The sequence below is a fragment of the Heterodontus francisci genome, chromosome 5 (assembly GCF_036365525.1).
Source record: "Heterodontus francisci isolate sHetFra1 chromosome 5, sHetFra1.hap1, whole genome shotgun sequence".
Taxonomy (NCBI): domain Eukaryota; kingdom Metazoa; phylum Chordata; class Chondrichthyes; order Heterodontiformes; family Heterodontidae; genus Heterodontus; species Heterodontus francisci.
The window spans coordinates 104898496-104919055 of NC_090375.1; the positions used below are offsets into that span (position 1 = coordinate 104898496).

Consider the following 20560-nt stretch of genomic DNA (forward strand, 5'->3'; position numbering starts at 1 on the left):
TGCTCGACAACACTCCCCAGGGCCCTGCCATTCACTGTGTATGTCCTGCCCTGGTTTAACTTCCCAAAATGCATCACTTCACACCTGTCTGCATTAAATTCCATTTGCCACTCCCTTGCCCACTTCCCCAGTTGATCTACATCCTGTTGCAACCTTAGACAACCTTCTTCACTGTCCACTGACCAATTTTGGTGTCATCTGCAAACTTACAAATCATGCCCCTTACATTCACATCCAAGTCATTAATATATATGACAAACAACAGAGGGCCCAGCACCGATCCCTGTGGCACACAACTGGTCACTGGCCTCCAATCTGAAAAACAACCCTCCACTACCACCCTCTGCCTCCCAGCACCAATCCAATTTTGTATCCAATTCGCCAGCTCACCCTGGATCCCATGTCTTCGAGCCTTCTGGATCAGCCTACCATGTGGGACCTTGTCAAAGGCCTTGCTAAAGTCCATGTAGACGACGTCCATCGCCCTGCCCTCGTCAATCCTCCTGGTCACCTCCTCGAAAAACTCAATCAAATTTGTGAAACATGATTTCCCACGCACAAAGCCATGCTGACTATCCCTAATCAGACCATGCCTTTCCAGATGCATATAAATCCTGTCTCTCAGAATCCCTTCCAATAACTTTCTCACCACTGATGTATGACTCACCGGCCTGTAGCTCCCTGGCTTATCCCTGCTGCCCTTCTTAAATAAAGGCACAAGATTAGCTATCCTCCAGTCTTCCGGTACCTCACCCGTGGCTAACGATGATACAAAAATCTCTGCCAGGGCCCCAGCAATCTCCTCCCTTGCTTCCCATAGCATCCTAGGATACACCTGGTCAGGCCCTGGGGATTTATCCACCTTAATGCGCTTCAAAACCTCCAACACCTCCTCCTTTGTAATGTTGATATGCTCCAGGATATCGGTGTTTCCTCCCTTGAACTCACTAGCTTCCATGACCTTCTCCACGGTAAATACGGACGAGAAATATTCATTTAAGACCTCACCCATTTCCCGTGGCTCCACACATAGGTTACCACAGTGATCCTTAAGGGGACCTACTCTCTCCCTAGCTACCCTTTTACTTGATATACTTATAGAATCTTTTAGGATTCTCCTTTATCTTATCTGCCAGGGAAATCTCATGGCCCCTTCTCGCCCTCCTAATTTCCTTAAGTGTAGTCCTACATCCCTTATACTCCTCGAGGGACTCACTCGGTCCCAGCTGCCTATACCTGACATATGTCTCCTTCTTTGTCCTGACCAGGCCCTCAATATCCCTAGTCAACCAAGGTTCCCTAAACTTGCCAGCCTTGCCCTTCCATCTAACAGGAACATGCCGGCCCTGAACTCTTTCTATCTCACTTTTAAAAGCCTCCCACTTGCCAGACGTCCCTTTCCCTGTAAACAGCCTCTCCCAATCAACTTTTGAGAGTTCCTGTCTGATGCCATTGAAATTAGCCTTCCTCCAATTTAGGAGTTCAACCTGAGGACCAGTCCTATCCTTTTCTGTAACTATCTTGAAGCTAATAGAATTATGGTCACTGGTCCCAAAGTGCTCCCCCACTGACACATCAACCACCTGTACATCCTCATTTCCTAAGAGATCGAACTCCTTCTCTAGTAGGTCCATCCACATACGGGCTTCAGAAAACTATCCTGGACACACTTAACAAATTCTTCCCCATCTGATCCCTTAGCACTAAGCCAGTTCCAGTCAATATTAGGGAAGTTAAAATCTCCTACTATTACAACCCTATAATTCCTACACGTATCTGTGATTTCCCTACATATATGCTCCTCCACTTCCCTCTGACTATTGGGGGGCCTATAGTATAATCCCATCAAAGTGATCACCCCTTTCTTATTTCTAAGTTCTACCCATATGGCCTTGCTGGACATTCCCCCTGGGATATCCTCTCTAAGTACTGCTGTGATGACCTCCCTAATCAATAGTGCAACTTCCCCTCCTCTCTTACCTCCACCTCTATCACGCCGGAAGGATCGGTACCCCGAAACATTGAGCTGCCAGTCCTGCCCATCCCTCAACCACGTTTCCGTAATAGCTATAATATCACAATCCCATGTACCGATCCATGCTCTGAGTTCATCTGCCTTACCTGTAAGGCTTCTTGCATTAAAGAAAATGCAGTTTAGCCTATCAGACCTTCCACGCTCCCTGTCCTGCCCCTGCCCGGCCTGCCGACTGGACTTGCTTGCTTTAACCTCTACATTTGCCTCAACTATCTCATCTGAGAGACTACTACTTTGGGTCCCACTTTCCTGCAAGACCAGTTTAAACCCTCCCGAGCAGTACTAGCAAACCTCCCCGCAAGGATATTGGTCCCCCTCCAGTTTAAATGCAACCCGTCCTTCTTGTACAGGTCACCTCTACACCAGAAGAGATCCCAATGATCCAAGTAGTTGAAGCCCTCCTGCCTAATGGTCAGGAGCTCTTCTGTGAGCCATTTGTCCTTGTTACAATTTCTTCCATTTATTCCCTAAAACATTTCTAAAAGCCATTTGTTCTCACAACACAGTAGAAATATGTGTTTATGTTGTAACTTAACAGTATGTTAACTGGTAAAATAGGGAAGGACAATGACATTTTACAGTGTATTTACAGTACAATGGAATTGACACTAATGTTCCTGTTGTGTAATTCCAGCATCAGGGCCCAATCAGAGTCTGAAATAAAATGAAAAGTCTTGCCTTTGTTTTCTCTAGAGTGAAATCAGGCCCCAATTTTGGACTACTACATAATTTATTGCTGAGGTGAAGAAAAACCATTTTCCTGCTCATTATAGTGTAAATGCATAAGCTTACTGTACTTAGCAAATATATATTTTTGAACAATTCATGGCCGTGGCTGTGAAATATACAAGCATTAATCTCAATGTGACCTATACGAGCTGTAGGAATTATATATCCATATGATGGGAAGGGTAAGGTCTAATTAGTTGCCACTCATCTTAGCACTATTATTGACAAAAAAAAAGTGAATTCACACAAACTTCATATAAATAATCCTCATTTACAGCAAGCATATTCCTGGGATTGTCTGGCTATTTGAACTTAAAGTTAGTCCTGTTCCATTAACTGGTCCATGCTAACTTCAGGTATGAATAGGATTCCATTAAATTTCCTGTAAAACACAACATATATGAGTCACCTTTTAAATTCAGCAGTAAACACACTTCAAGTGAAAAAGTTATGCATGTAATCTAGTCAATTGAATTGGGAAAAAACCATAGTGACATCTGACACTTCGTAGATTTTGAAATACAAAATCCATAACTCACTTGTTTCCTACATTATCTTATCTCCCAGGTAGTCCAGTTTGTTAATCATAGATCTAAGTCAGCAAAATTCAATAATGGGAGGACACCAACATCTTATTTCCCTTTTGATTACAAAAGGAGAGCTAAACATGCACACACATCTTAGGCAGGGAAAATATGGTTTACGAATACCAAAGTTTTCCAGATGATTGTACAGCATTATGAATGATAAAGTAACTATGTAGGATTCCAAAAGGGCCACAAGGCCAATGCAGCAAAGCACAACCTTATTTAATAAGTCACACTGGTAGTCAAATTCTTTGCACCAGCAAATTGTGAAATGTACCTGAAGAAACTACTATAATCTGTAATACAAGAGAAACTAGAGACCAAAATTACTGCAAAATCAAGCTTATCCAGACATCAGTAGTCTTGTTATCTGGCTCAAAAAGCCTATACAAACTGTTGCACTTCTAGTTGCAGGTGCTTGCATTTCTAAAATAGTTCCTCATACACAGAAAAACATCTCAAAGCTTTTACAGGGAGCGGGAAAAACATTGACTGCCGAACAGGAAGGAAAATGAAAATGCATGGGCATAAAGTTTGAGGCAACAGGTCAGAGGAATCTATGAAAGGAATCCCAGAAGATTGGCGCAGTGTGAAAAAACACTATCAATGGTGCAGAGAACAAAGGTGTAACCTGGTGTCAGAGGAATGGAGGGTGCAGTTGGAGATGTATGGCTGGATGAGATCATGGGGGTAGAATGGGGCAAGATCCAGGAGGGAGATAAAAAAAAACTTGGTCAATTTGTTGGATTACACGCAGCCAATAAAACTTGGACAGGGCAAGATTGATTTTGAAATCTCAGTATTTCGTAAGAATGGACAGGAAGGAAAAGGAGGTGGTGTAGCTTTGTTAGTAAAGGAAAAGATCAGTGCTTTAGTGAGAAACGATATAGGTACTGGAGATCAAGACGTAGAATCAGTCTGGATAGAAATAGGAAATAGCAAGGGAACGTAGTCCCTGGTGGGAGTAATCTATAGGTCCCCAAACAGTAGTTCTGCAGTGGGGTGCAGTATAAACCAGGAAATACTGGGGGCTTTTAAGAAAGGTATGGCAATAATCATGGGTGATTTTAGTTTAGTTTAGAGATTCAGCTCTGAAACAGGCCCTTCGGCCCACCGAGTCTGTGCCGACCATCAACCACCCATTTATACTAATCCTACACTAATTCCATATTCCTACCACATCCCCACCTGTCCCTATATTTTCCCTACCACCTACCTATACTAGGGGCAATTTCTAATGGCCAATTTACCTATCAATATGCATATAGACTGGATTATCAAATTGGCAAAAGTAGCCTTGAGAGAGTGTTCATTGAATGTATTAGAGGTTGTTTTTTGGAGCAATACATTGTGGTACCAATACATTGGGAGCTGGCTATTCTAGATTTGGTATTGTGTAATGAGGTGGGATTAATAATCTCATAGTTAAGGATCGTCTAGGGAAGAGTGATCATAGCATGCTAGAATATCAAATTCAGTTTGCGTGCGAGAAACTGGAGTCCCACACTAGCATTCTGGAGTTAAACAAAGGTAATTACATAGGCATGAGGACAGATTTGGCCCTAGTGGACTGGGCAGGAAGACTAAAAGGTTGGACAGTTGATGAGCAGTGGTAGATGTTTAAGGAGATATTCAATTCCTCCCAACTAAAATATATTCCAGAGAGGAAGAAAAAACACCCAGGGCTAAGCAAGGAAATTAAGGATAATATAAAGACAAAATCTAAGGCATACCATATTGCAAAGGCCAGTGGCAGGCTGGAAGATTGGGAACTTTAAAAGATGATCAAAGGCATACTAAAAAAAATAATAAAAAGAGCAAAGGTAAATTATGAAAGAAAACTAGCGAATATAAAAACAGATAGCAAAAGATTCTATAAATATATAAAAGGGAAGAGGAGATAGTGGATCCATTGGTTATAATATTCAAAAATTCCCTGGATGCAGGAAAGGTTCCAGTGGATTGGAAAAAAGCTAATATAACGCCCTTATTCAAAAAGGGAGGGACGCAGAAAGTAGGAAACTATAGACCAGTTAGTTTAACATTTGTCGTTGGGAAATTGTTAGAATCCACTATTAAGGAAGTAATAACAGGACACTTAGAAAGTCAAAACACAATCCATCAGAGTCAGCATAGTTTTATGAAGGGTAAATCGTATTTGACTAATTTGCTAGATTTCTTCGAAGCTGTAACAAGCAAAGTGGATAATGGGGATCCTGTAGATGTAGTATATCTGCAGTAGTATATAAAGTCTTTGCTCGAGTCGCTCCAAACAGGCTCCAGAAGCTGGCCGAGCACGTCTACCCTGAGGCACAGTGTGGCTTTCGTGCAGAGAGATCGACCGTTGACATGCTGTTCTCCCTTCATCAGATACAGGAGAAATGCCGCGAACAACAGATGCCCCTCTACATTGCTTTCATTGATCTCACCAAAGCCTTTGACCTCGTCAGCAGACGTGGTCTCTTCAGACTACTAGAAAAGATTGGATGCCCACCAAAGCTACTAAGTATCATCACCTCATTCCATGACAATATGAAAGGCACAATTCAACATGGTGGCTCCTCATCAGAGCCCTTTCCTATCCTGAGTGGTGTGAAACAGGGCTGTGTTCTCGCACCCACACTTTTTGGGACTTTTTGGGATTTTCTTCTCCCTACTGCTTTCACATGCATTCAAGTCCTCGGAAGAAGGAATTTTCCTCCACACAATATCAGGGGGCAGGTTGTTCAACCTTGCCCGTCTAAGAGCGAAGTCCAAAGTACGGAAAGTCCTCACCAGGGAACTCCTCGTTGCTGACGATGCTGCTTTAACATCTCACGCTGAAGAGTGCCTGCAGAGTCTCATCAACAGGTTTGCGGCTGCCTGCAATGAATTTGGCCTAACCATCAGCCTCAAGAAAACGATCATCATGGGGCAGGACGTCAGAAATGCTCCATCCATCAATATTGGCGACCACGCTGTGGAAGTGGTTCAAGAGTTCACCTACCTAGGCTTAACTATCACCAGTAACCTGTCTCTCGATGCAGAAATCAACAAACGCATGGGAAAGGCTTCCACTGCTATGTCCAGACTGGCCAAGAGAGTGTGGGAAAATGGCGCACTGACACGGAACACAAAAGTCCGAGTGTATCAAGCCTGTGTCCTCAGTACCTTGCTCTATGGCAGCGAGACCTGGACAACGTATGTCAGCCAAGAGCGACGTCTCAATTCACTCCATCTTCGCTGCCTCCGGAGAATATTTGGCATCAGGTGGCAGGATCGGTTCTCCAACACAGAAGTCCTCGAGGCGGCCAACATCCCCAGCTTATACACACTACTGAGTCAGCGGCGCTTGAGATGGCTTGGCCATGTGAGCCGCATGGAAGATGGCAGGATCCCCAAAGACACATTGTACAGCGAGCTCACAACTGGTATCAGACCCATCAGCCGTCCATGTCTCCGCTTTAAAGACGTCTGCAAATGCGACATGAAATCCTGTGACATTGATCACAAGTCGTGGGAGTCAGTTGCCAGCGTTCGCCAGAGCTGGCGGACAGCCATAAAGGCGGGGCTAAAGTGTGGTGAGTCGAAGAGACTTAGCAGTTGGCAGGAAAGAGGGAAGAGCCAACTGTGTAACAGCCCCGACAATCAAATTTTTCTGCAGCACCTGTGGAAGAGCCTGTCACTCTAGAATTGGCCTTTGTAGCCACTCCAGGCGCTGCTCCACACACCACTGACCACCTCCAGGCGCTTACCCATTGTCTCTCGAGATAAGGAGGCCAAAGAAGAGTATATCTGGACTTCCAGAAGGCATTTGATAAGGTGCCGCACAAAAGATTAATACACAAGGTAAGATCACATGGGGTTAGGGGCAATTTATTAGCTTGGATAGAGGATTGGCTAACCAACAGAAAACAGAGAGTCGGGATAAATGGGTCTTTTTCTGGTTGGCAAGATGTAACTAGTGGGGTGCCACAGGGTTTGGTCCTCGGACCCAACTATTTACAATCTATATTAATGACTTGGATGCAGGGATAGAAGGTACTATAGCCAAATTTGCAGATGACACTAAAATAGGTGGGATAGTAAGTTCTAAAGAATAAAGAAATAAGAAATTTACAAATGGATGTGGATAAGTTAGGTGAATGGGCCAAAATTTGGCAGATGGATAAGTTTTTAGTTTTAGAGATACAGCACTGAAACAGGCCCTTCGGCCCACCGAGTCTGTGCCGACCATCAACCACCCATTTATACTAATCCTACACTAATTTCATATTCCTACCACATCCCCACCTGTCCCTATATTTCCCTACCACCTACCTATACTAGGGGCAATTTTATAATGGCCAATTAACCTATCAACCAGCAAGTCTTTGGCATGTGGGAGGAAACCCACGCACACAGGGAGAACTTGCAAACTCCACACAGGCAGTACCCAGAATTGAACCCGGGTCGCTGGAGCTGTGAGGCTGCGGTGCTAACCACTGCACCACTGTGCCAGTGTGAGGTTATCCCTTTTGGTCGAAAGAATAGAAAGGCAAATTATTATCTAAATGGAGAGAAACTTCAGAGTGCTTTGGTGCAGAGGGTGGACTCGTGCATGAATCGCAGAAAATTAGCATACAGGTACAGCAGGTAATAAGGAAGGCAAATGGAATTTTGGCATTTATTGCTGAAGGAATAGAATATAAAAGTGGGGAAGTGTTGCTGCAACTGTACAAGGCATTAGTGAGACCGCACCTGGAGTATTGAGTACAGTTTTGGTCCCCTTACTTGAGGAGGGATATAGTTGCATTGGAGGCAGGTCAGAGGAGGTTCACGAGATTGATTCTAGAGATGAGGAGTTTGTCTTGTGAAGAGAGATTGAGCAGTTTCGGCCTTTACTCTCTGGAGTTTAGAAAAATGAGGGGAGATCTAATTGAGGTATATATGATGATTAAGGGGATTGACAAAGTACACGTATAGAGGATGTTTCCTCTTATGGGGCACTCAAAAACAATAGGTCATAGTTTTAGGATAAAGGGTAGCAGATTTAAACGAGAGATGAGGAGAAATTACTTCTCTCAAAGGGTCGTGAGTCTGTGGAATTCACTACCCCAGAGTGTGGTGGATGCCGGGACATTGAGTAAACTTGAGGAGATAGATAGATAGATTTTTAATTAGTAATGGGTTGAAGGGTTATGGAGAATGGGCAGGAAAATGGAGTTGAGGCCGAGATGAGATCAGCCATGATCGTATTGCATGGCGGAGCAGGCTTGAGGGGCTGAATTGCCTACTCCTGCTCCTAGTTCTTATGATGGAGGGAAACAAACATTTTTGTGCCAGTGAAGATGCAGGCTGTGTATTCTGAATAAATTCTAATTTTGGTGGGTTGAGGTGTGAAGGCAGACTCTGACTGCATTACAGAAGTGAACTCTCAAGACGATCGGGACAAAATTAGTGTTTCAGCAGCATTGCAGGAATAGTTAAAGGCATGGTGGCCAGAGTTGAAGAAGAAATCAGACTTGATAACAGAATGGAAATGAGAGGTTGCAAAGTTTGCTTTAGATTGAGCAGAATGTAAGCTTTTCACAACTCCAGGTTTAGTCTGGGGTGGCAGGGGGCAGGTAGTAGTGCCATTAAGGCTGTTTCTTTGAGCAACCTACCAAAGGACCAGATACACATGGATGGTGTCATGAGGCAGAAATTCATAATCACAGCACAGAACAAAGCTAATTGGCCCATCACATTTGGAACACCTCTTTGAAAGAGCTATCCAATTCGTCTCAGTCCCCTGTATATTCTCCTCTTCAAGCATATATCCAATTCCCTTTTGAAAGTTACTATAAAATCTGCTTCCACAAACCTTTATGGCAGTGCATTCCAGATCATAATTCACTGCACAAAAATATTTCTCATTTGTCCCCCTTTGATTTTTTTTAAAAAACAATTATCTTAAATCTGTGCCCTCTGGCTACTGGCCCCTCCTGCCAGTAGAAACAGTTTCTCCCTATCTACTCTATCAAAATCCTTCATAAAATTTTGAACACGTTATCTAATCTCCCCTTAAGCTTCTCTGTTCTAAGAACAATCCCACCTTCTCTATTCTCTCCATGAAACTTGTGGTATATATTAATGATTTGGACTTAAATGCGAGAGGCATGATTGGGAAAATTGGCTGATGACACAAAAATTGGCTGTGTAGTTGATAGCGAAGAGGATAGCTGTAGACTCCGAAATAATATCAATGGTTTGGTTGAGTGGGTGGAAAAGTGGCAAATGGAATTCAATCCAGAGAAGTGTGAGGTAATCATTTGGGGAGGGCAAACAAAGTGAGGGAATACACAATAAATGGGAGGATATTGAGAGGGGTAGAAGAAGTGAGACACCTTGGAGTGTATGTCCACAGGCACCTGAAGGTGGACAGGTAGATAGAGTGGTGAAGGCAGCATATGGAATGCTTTCCTTTATTGGCCGAGGTATAGAATACAAAAGCAGGGATGTAATGCTGGAACTGTATAAAATGCTGGTTAGGCCACAGCTGGAGTATTGTGCACAGTTCTGCACACGACATTACAGGAAGTACATAATTGCTCTGGAGAGAGTACAGAGGAGGTTTACAAGAATGTTGCCAGGGCTTGAAAGTTGCAGCTATGAGGAAAGATTGGATCAGTTAGTTTTCCTTAGAACAGAGGAGACTGAGGGGTGACTTAATTGAGGTGTACAAAATTATGAGGAGCATAGATAGAATAGACAGGAAGGACCCGTTTCCCCTGGCAGATAGGTCAATTACCAGGGGGCACAGATTTAAAATGATTGTTAGAAGGATTAAAGGGGACCTGAGGAAAAACATTTACACCCAGAGGGTGGCGGGTGTCTGGAATTCACTGCCAGGAATGCCGGTGGAGGCAGAAACCCTCAACTCATTTAAAAAAGGTACCTGGACGTGCACCTGAAGTGCTGTAACTTGCAAAGCTATGACCAGGCGCTGGAAGGTGGGATTAGATTGGGCGGCTAGTTTTTTCAGCCGCGCAGACATGATGGGCTGAATGACCTCCTTCTGTGCCGTACTTTTCTATGGTTCTATGGAAACAACTTACCAGAATGGTACCAGAGATTGGGAAAACTCCTCTGTGCCCACTCAGAGCCCTTGATATCTTTGCTTAAAAGTGTGGTGCCCAGAATTGAACACAATACTTGAGCTGAACCATAACCAGTGGTTTATAAAGGTTTATCATTATTTCCTTGCTTTTGTACTTTAGACCTCTATTTATAAAGTCAAGGATCCCACAGGTTTCTTTTTAAAAAAAAGTGTTTTCAACATGTCCTGCCACTTTCAACGGTTTGTGTATGTGAAACCACGGATTTCTTTTTTTAAAAAAAGGCTGCCAGAAAACTTACCTTCCGGGAGTGGAGAGCAGTCGAACCTCTTCCAGCGTGCTGGAGTTTTGAAAAAAAAGCCAACACTGACGTCAGAGGAGAGCTGCAAGGTGATTGGTTGGTGAGTAGCAGCTGTTAGAATATCTTAATAAAATAAGGGGAAAGTTTTTATTGTTGGAAAAAAAAACTTCTGGTGATAAGGTGAATACTACTAAAGTGTTTTATTTTTAAGGACTTCAGATTGGAGTGGGTAGAACAAGGCCCGAGTGTAATTAGTATTTTTTAATTAAGGGAGTAACTAATTAACCTAAGGGTAAGTCATGGCAGGAGAGCTCAGCCCCGTGATATGCTCCTCCTGCGCTATGTGCAAAATCAGGGATGCTTCCAGTGTACCTGACGACCATGTGTGTAGGAAGTGTATCCATCTGCAGTTATTGGCTACCCGCATTACGGAGCTGGAGTTGGGGGTGGATTCACTGTGGAGCATCCGCGATGCTGAGGATGTCGCGGATAGCACGTTTAGTGAGGTGGTCACAACACAGGTAATGGCTGCACAGGCAGAAAAGAGATGGGTGACCACCAGACGGAGTAGTAGGCGTAGGCAGGTAGTGCAGGAGTCCCCAGTGGCTATCCCCCTCTCAAACGGATATACCGCTTTGGATACTGTTGGAGGGGGAGGGAAATGACCTCCCAGGCGAAAGCAGCAACAGCCAAGTTTGTGGCACCACGGAGGGCTCTGCTGCACAGCAGGGGAGGAAAAGGGTTGGAAGAGCTATAGTGATAGAGGATTCTACTGTAAAGGGTGCAGATAGGCGTTTCTGTGGCCGCAAACGAGACTCCAGGATGGTATGTTGCCTCCTGGTGCTAGGGTCAAGGATGTCTCGGAGCGGCTTCAGGACATTCTGAAAGGGGAGGGTGAGCAGCCAGAGGTCGTGGTCCATATTGGTACTAACGACATAGGCAGGAAGAGAGATGAGGTCCTGCAAAGTGAATATAGGGAGTTAGGCAGAAGGTTAAAAAGCAGGACCTCTAGGGTTGTAATCTCAGGATTACTTCCCTGTGCCTCGTGCTAGTGAGAGTAGGAATAGGATGATAAGGCAAATGAATCCATGGCTGAACAGCTGGTGTAGGCGGGAGGGCTTCAGATACTTGGATCATTAGGATCTCTTCTGGTGCAGAGGTGACCTGTACGAGAAGGACGGGTTGCATCTAAACTGGAAGGGGACCAAAATCCTTGCGGGGAGGTTTGCTAGTACTACTCGGGAGGGTTTAAACTAGTCTTGTAGGGGGGTGGGACCCAAAGTAGTAGTCTCTCAGATGAGATAGTTGAAGCAAATGTAGAGGTTAAAGCAAACAAGTCCAGTAGGCAGGCCATCAGGGGCAGGACAGGGAGCGTGGAAGGTCTGATAGGCTAAACTGCATTTACTTTAATGCAAGAAGTCTTACAGGTAAGGCAGATGAACACAGAGCATGGATCGGTACATGGGATTGTGATATTATAGCTATTACAGGAACGGGGTTGAGGGATGGGCAGAGGCTGTTTACAGGTAAAGGGACGTCTGGCAAGCGGGAGGCTTTTAAAAGTGTGATAGGAAGAGTTCAGGGCCGGCATGTACCTGTGAGATGGAAGGGCAAGGCTGGCAAGTTTAGGGAACCTTGGTTGATGAGGAATAATGAGGGTCCGGTCAGGACAAAGGAGGAGGCATATGTCAGGTGTAGCAGCTGGGATCGAGCAAGTCCCTCGAGGAGTATAGGGGATGTAGGACTACACTTAAAAAGGGGCCATGAGATTTCTCTGGCAGATAAGATAAAGGAGAATCCCAAAAGATTCTATAAGTATATTAAGAGTAAAAGGGTAGCTAGGGAGAGAGTAGGTCCCCTTAAGGATCAGTTTGGCAATCTATGCGTGGAGCCACGGGAAATGGGCGAGGTCTTAAATGAATATTTCTTGTCCGTATTTACTGTGGAGAAGGTCATGGATGCTAGTGAGTTCAATGGAGGGAACAGCGATATCCTGGAGCATATCAACATTACAAAGGAGGTGGTGTTGGAGGTTTTGAAGCGCATTAAGGTGGATAAATCCCCAGGGCCTGACCAGGTGTATCCTAGGATGCTATGGGAAGCAAGGGAGGAGATTGCTGGGTCCCTGGCAGAGATTTTTGTATCATTAGCCACGGGTGAGGTACCGGAAGACTGGAGGTTCGCTAATGTTGTGCCTTTATTTAAGAAGGGCAGCAGGGATAAGCCAGGGAACTACAGGCCAGTGAGCCTTACATCAGTGGTGGGAAAGTTATTGGAAGGGATTCTGAAAGACAGGATTTATATGCATCTGGAAAGGCAAGGTCTGATTAGCGATAGTCAGCATGGCTTTGTGCGTGGGAAATCATGTCTCACGAATTTGATTGAGTTTTTCGAGGAGGTGACCAAGAGGATTGATGAGGGCAGGGCGATGGACATTATCTACATGGACTTTAGCAAGGCCTTTGACAAGGTCCCGCACGGTAGGCTGGTCCAGAAGGTTCGAACACATCGGATCCAGGGTGAGCTAGCAAATTGGATACAAAATTGGCTTGGTGATAAGAGGCAGAGGGCGATAGTGGAGGGTTGTTTCTCAGATTGGAGGCCAGTGGTGTGCTGCAGGGATCGGTGCTGGGCCCTCTGTTGTTTGTCATATATATATTAATGACTTGGATGTGAATGTAGTGGGCATGATTAGTAAGTTTGCAGATGACACCAAAATTGGTGGTATAATGGACAGTGAAGAAGGTTGTCTAAGGTTACAAAAGGATATAGATAAACTGGGGAAGTGAGCAAGGGATTGGCAGATGGAATTTAACGCAGACAAGTGCAAAGTGATGCATTTTGGGAAGTTAAACCAGGGCAGGACATATACAGTGAATGGCAGGGCCCTGGGGAGTGTTGTTGAGCAGAGAGATCTTGGGGTGCAAGTACATAGTTCCCTGAAAGCGGCAACACAGGTACACAGGGTGGTGAAGGCGGCGTATGGCATGCTTACCTTCAACGGCCGAGGCATTGAGTACAAGAGTTGGGACGCCATGTTACAGTTGTACATAACGTTGGTTAGGCCGCATTTGGAGTACTGTGTGCAGTTCTGGTAGCCGCACTACAGGAAAGATGTGATTAAGCTAGACAGAGGGTGCAGAAAAGATTCACAAGGATGTTGCCTGGTTTGGAGGGCTTGAGTTATAAAGGGAGATTGGATAGGCTGGGTCTGTTTTCCCTGGAGCGAAGGAGGCTGAGAGGGGACATGATAGAAGTATATAAAATTATGAGGGGCACAGATAGGGTAGATAGCCAGAGCCTGTTTCCCATGGTAGGGGTGACTAAAACTAGAGGGCATAGATTTAAGGTGAGAGGGAGGAGGTTTAAAGGGGATCAAAGTGGTACATTTTTCACACAAATATTAGTGGGTCTCTGGAACGAGCTGCCAGAGGAAGTGGTGGAGGCAGGAACAGTGGCAATATTTAAGAGGCATCTGAACAGGTACTTGAATGAGCAAGGCATAGAGGGATATGGAATTAATACAGGCAGGATTAGTATAGATAGGCATTATGGTCCGCATTGGGCCTGTTTCTATGCTGCAAGACTCTGACTCTACTACAGAATTTGAAACCATAGACATTTACCCCATTTTTTTTTTAAATTCCATTTTTTTTTAAAGTCTCGTCTACAGGACAAAAGCCAACGTGCAGCAGTATTTTGGAATAATGTCAAACTAAGGTCCCATTAACCTGGTTGGATGATTTAATGGCATTATTCAAAAAGGATCAGGTTGTTCAACCAGTGTGCTAGCCTACATTCTTCTGTCAAGTACCAGCAACCAATTAGTAACAGACTAACACCACTGACCACCTCCAGGCGCTTACCCATTGTCTCTCGAGATAAGGTGGCCAAAGAAGAAGTGGCCATTAACATAATTTACTATTTGTGGGATCTTGCTATGTACAAAGTGGCTTCTGTGTGCCTATATAGTGACCGCATTCCAAAGTAATTATGTATACACATTTGAAACATAAGACAAGACACTATAGAAATGCAGGTTTTTCCTCTTCTTACTCTGTCAAGACAAGAAAGGCATCCTCCACCAGTTCTTGGTTGAGTGAGAGAGAGAACAAGACAGCCAGAGGAATCTTAAATAAAGGTGCAGGTGTTGCGTTATGAACCCTGAGATCAGGGTTGCCTTATTTTCCTGGTTTCATGGGCTACCATACATTACATAATTAGAATGTTTAATAATTTATATTATATTATATATTAAAATAAGTTCAAACAGTTATTATGGCTGTTTGAAAACTGAAACACATTAATTTAACAGATCAAGTTACTTCCTGGGCTTATCCAGAACCAGTTGTGGTGATGGAAGTGGACAGACTGATTAGGTTTTGCAGGCAAGCATGAATGCTCAGCTGAAGAACCAAAACAGACTTGGTGTAAGAGTAGGAATGATCCTTTACTTATGACATTACTTAAAAAAGGTAAACAGCAAGTTCATTGCGTGCAATTTTGCATCATGAAAGATAGAAAATCAGTCCTATGGAACTGTTCAACTCACTTTTTGCCAATTAGGACGACGATTTCAGTATGTAGATGCAATTGATAAATTTCATGCAACTAATTCGGCAATGCTGAATGGATGGGGGAAGGGAAGCTCCAAGCTTTCGAAAAAAAAATCATACTAAGAGCCAGCTTGCAACGACCCCACTGCGGGAGTTAAACACAAGTTCTATCATCAAGCTGAGCCAAATGTTGTAACAAATCTGTGACAAAGACATAATTGGCTTGAACACAGGATTTTACTTTCCTTGTGGAGAAAGTCTGTATATGTCAACACAGTTTGAAATAGAGCCAGCTACTCAGTGTGCAGAAAAGCAATAAAGGTCGTAGAGAAAGCTATAAAATGGGATGTGGCAGGGCCATTAAATGAAACACTTGTTGCATTTTCTTTTTCGAAAAACCCTATCTGAGGGTTTAATGAATTAATAGGTAATTTCACAATAATAGGACACTTTGTATTTCTCAAATGATTTTTATTAGTAACTTAATTTCTGTTTTAAATATTCATTAAATATTTAGTCTAAATTCAGAGCTTATGCTGTGTTTCAGTTAATTAAAATAGAATTGATGATTTCACGTGGTCAGTCAATTATAGCTAACTTCCTTACACACACTAAAAGGTTATAACAATAACAAAAAAGGCACTTGCTCACAATGTAAAGATTGAATTTTATGACAGCTATATTAGAAACTACTAGAGTGTATGCTGACTGGAAATATGAACAAGGCTGTTCCTATCCCCTGCTCTGAAACAAATACTTAGATGGACTTTGCAAACCCTCTATAAAGACAACAAAACAAACAAATGGACATTCTGAAAAAATAAGCTATTAGGGATAAAAGAGTTTATTACAAATACAAGTTTTATTGAAAATGTGCATTAAATAAACTTCAATGAGCACTCCAGGTTGCCTTTGAACATAAATTATTTACTGCGCATAGGCAGAACATTACTTCAATATCTAATTGTACAATTTGGCAAGTCCAACAGCAAAGCTGTATTTAAATATATTTGCAAGAAACGGAGTATGGTTTTAAACACATGTGATGCAAGTTTATTTACAAATCAAAATAGTAAAATTTAATGTTGATTACAACGTCTGAGTCACAAAACTAATAGGAACATGACTAACTATCAATTTTATTACTTCCAAACTATACAGAATCAGGTAACAAATAGTTGAAATAGCTCCAAAATCCAAAATCAAGTATATGAACTGGGAAGTGCTGCCCACTAAGAAGGCAACAGTATACTCTACATAAAACGTTATTGTGAGCCCACCCTCAGCTCAGCTGTAGAATCAGGGAGTGCACATAACTTGGAATGCCAACGAGCACAGGAACATGAATATGGCCATCCCTGTCTGGATATATGGGGATTAAAAAAAACCATTACTTTCCTTTTTGCATAATTTTAACAAAATGTCATGTGGAAACACATTTACACATTCATTAAAACTAATGCCAAAAGGAACGTATTTGCATAATTAATCTGACATCTGAAAATTATGGTTGGTGATATTATTGTATGAATATTAAACTTTAATATCAAGTTTCTCTATCCACTAACTTAATGAAGCTTTAAAACAAGTTAAAAATAAAGTGTAATATTCAGTTTAAAAGGTGCACAGAGAATTTTAATACAAATTTATTAAACCTTCATTGAAATATCACGAGGCCTGTAGTTGATTCATAAAGCAATAAATTAACAATGGAATTTTATATAATTCATTTTAGTTTTGAATATTAAACATTAAAAAATTCACAGCAAGTGAGAATGTTGAAGGCTAATATTTGGATAATGCAAGAGAAAGATTAATTCATAATCATGTGTTCATTGAGTAGTGTGTCTGAACCATTTGAGAAATATCTTAACAAAAATACTTAAAATATACAGCACGGAAACAGGCCATTTAGCCCAACTGATCCATGCCTGTGTTTGGACTGCATACAAGCTTCCTCTCACCCCACTTCATCTAACCCCATCAACGTATTGTTCTATTCTTTCCACCTTCCCCCCCATGCATTATCTATATTCCCCTTAAAATATATCTATGCCATTCATCCCAACTACTTCTTTTTGGTAGCAAGTTTCACATTCTAACTACTTTCTAGGTAAAGAAGTTTCTCCTGAATTCCCTATTGGATTTATTAGTGACGGTCTTATATTTATGACCCCTAGTTTTGGTCGCCTTGACAAACGGAAACATCTTCTCTACGTCTACCCAACCAATCAAGCCCTTTCATAATCTTAAACACCTATATCAGGTCACCCCTTGGCTTTCTCTTTTCTAGAGAAAAGAAACCCAACCTGTTCAATCTTTCCCGATAGGTATAACCTCTCAATTCTGGTATTAGTCTTGTAATTTTTCTGCATCTTTTCCAGTGCCTCAATATCCTTTACATAAAATGGAGACCGAACTATGCACAGTACTCCAAATGTGGTCTAACCAAGGTTCTATACAAAGCTTTAACATTTATTTCAATTCCTTCCCTCTAGAAATTAACCCCAGAATTTGGTTTGCTTTTTTCCTATAACGGCCTTATTAACCTATGTTGTTACTTTCAGTGATTGTGCATCTGTACCCCAAGATCCTTTTAGATCCTTTTGCTCCTCTACTTTGTTTAGATTTATTTTCTAAGGAGTATGTGGCCTCATTTCCACCAAAATACATCACCTCTCACTTATCTATATTGATTAATTTAACAATTACATGTCCACTCTGCAAATTTGTTAATGTCTTCTTGTATTTTGACAGAGTTCCTCATATTAACTATACCCACCAATTTGGTGTTGTCTGGTCATATTATACAGAGCTAAGTCCCTGAAGTTACAATTCTACTTAAAAAGGAAAAATTTGCAGGACAATAAGCAGGGGAGTGGAACTAATTGGCAGCTTTTTCAGAGAGCCAGCAGAGACACGATAGGCCGAATGGCCTCTGTGACTGCATAATTAATTGATTCTCTAAAGCAGGCAAACAATTTTACAATATTTTATCAAGTAGAGATTTCACTTAATCGTGGTGTTCCCTAATCTTAATGAAGCAAAAATGCACTTTAATAAACAACACTTTCTTAACCACATGGCAACTGTTACTGTCTTTGGAAATACAAGATTAAAAAGTGGATTGGATTACTGGTTAATTCCTGTTTAAGATGTAAACTACGTACTGTGTATGAATAAACCAATTGGACAAAACTTGAAAAAGTAGTAATTTGTACTCAGCGTTATAAAGCTGGTCTATTGCTATTTAACATATGAATGAAGTGGATTCAACAAATCAAAGGATCACATTAGAAAATATTCAGCGAGTACAATTTTTTCAACAGCAAAAAAAGGGTATGGAAAACAGGAGAAACCTCTGAAAAATCCAAATGTATTGGTAGCAAATGTGGAACACACCTATTTCAGCAGGTTACTGTTATTTTAGATGCTAATATTCGAGTACTTCAGCCCTTCTACCAATAATGATCACATTTCTCTGGAATTAAAAATAAAATAAAAACATTGCTTTTAACCAATATAAATTAGTCACAAGTATGTTAACTTTGGTTCAATATTATGGTGAGTTGCACTGCCCATTAGGTAAAACAAGCTTGAGACTCAAATGGAAAGTGAGTAGATATTAAGAGAAAGAAAGCAAATTTAGAGGTTTACATTTCCTCAAGTTAAAATGCTATCCAAAAGAAAAAAAGTTCACAATTAATAAAACATCCACTTACTTTTAAGTAAGTGTGATAACACAAAGGTGTGATAACACAAAGGTCAATTAAGGGTTATTATTAGGGCACTATAACCATCTTTATATTCTTTAAAATGTTGCTAATTATATGCCCGTGTCCTCTTGTATTTAATAAAAGCAAAATACTGCGGATGCTGGAAATCTGAAATAAAAACAAGAAATGCTGGAACCACTGAGCAGGTCTGGCAGCATCTGTGGAAAGAGAAGCAGAGTTAACGTTTCGGGTCAGTGACCCTTCTTCGGAACTTGTATTTAGTTGCAGTCTTCCTCTATTAACAGTACCCAATTTGGTGTCATCTGGTCATAGTTTACAGGGGGTAAGTCCCTGACGCTACAATTCTACTTAAAAAAGTTATATTCTTTAAAATTTAAATTTTTCAATTTCTAGTTCAAGTTTTAAAATTTACTCATTACTGCTAAAATTCTATTAGGAGGAGAGAAAATGGCTTCCTTAATTATGCATACCCATGATCATTGGGAACTGGTAAAATGGCCAATTTTTCTTGAGTATATCAATTCTAAAATTAGTCATTTTTAGTGTGATAAATGATCAGTTGACATTTCAATTTTACTATGTTTCTGCAATCTTTAGGTTTCAATGTTGTGATTTTTTTGGTATAAAGGTTCTTTGTAGATGTTAATTAGCATTGTTAAACAAGTTTAGCAAAATAAGCAGACAGTTATGGAAGTGTATTGAACAGTTTTCTTATTCCCTCCAATATGTTTCAAAGAATCCTAAAGATGATTCAGATTATAACTTGTGTCAGTTACTATGCATATTCTTAGAATATTTTAAGTATAAAACTCCCTATATTTTTAAATAAGTACACTGCTTTTGGAGTAAAAGGTATACAAATCTATTATTCGTATCATTTTATATCATTCAGACCTTTATAGAAAGGGTTTCTGAAATAAAATCCTGTATTGAATAACAATCATAATTTCAGATCTAGCTTCATCTCTCTCTCACACAAAGTATAAATAAAATATGCACAGCAAGAAGGAATAATTCTGAACAGTATGTAGTAATGTTATTTACTGAATATGAGTTTAGCTCATTTTGAGCAATTCTTTTTGATATTCAGGAGGTTTCATTAATTGGAGCAATGCTAAAGTTCACAAATAGTTTTATTCCTGTATATGATGACTTTGTTCAAAAGGATAGTGTTTATAAATCAGTATATGTTACATAGAATACATAGACCAGAATAATCAAAGCACACTGTGAAAGCTAGGAACTAATGTCTGAGAATGAAAAAAACTTTTGAATTCTGGAATGTTTTATGCATTTCATCCCCTCTTATAGGACTATGGGACAACATCTCAAATTTAAAATAAAGTTATGAATTTTGTTTCAAGTTGCAATTAACTTCAGCATATAGTTTAGATTTAGAGATACAGCACTGAAACAGGCCCTTCGGCCCACCGAGTCTGTGCCGACCATTAACCACCCATTTATACTAATCCTACACTAATCCCATATTCCTACCACATCCTCACCTGTTCCTATATTCCCCTACCACCTACCTATACTAGGGGCAATTTATAATGG

At 41.3% G+C, this 20560-nt stretch overlaps 1 protein-coding gene across 9 annotated transcripts in view; it reads right to left on the reverse strand.

Annotated features, from left to right (window-relative positions):
* The window catches only part of LOC137369986 (zinc finger protein PLAG1-like), a 68622-nt gene that overhangs the window by 40543 nt on the left and 7519 nt on the right, over nt 1-20560 (reverse strand). For 2 of the 9 annotated variants that reach the window (XM_068031865.1, XM_068031859.1), the window contains exon 1: nt 3016-3141. The exons of 4 other annotated variants lie outside the window; for them this stretch is intronic. The gene's annotated coding sequence lies outside the window, so the exon portion shown is untranslated. Of the gene's footprint in view, nt 1-3015; nt 3142-10710; nt 10748-20560 lie in introns of those variants that run through there. 3 more of the 9 variants (XM_068031861.1, XM_068031862.1, XM_068031867.1) reach the window with 3 other exon arrangements.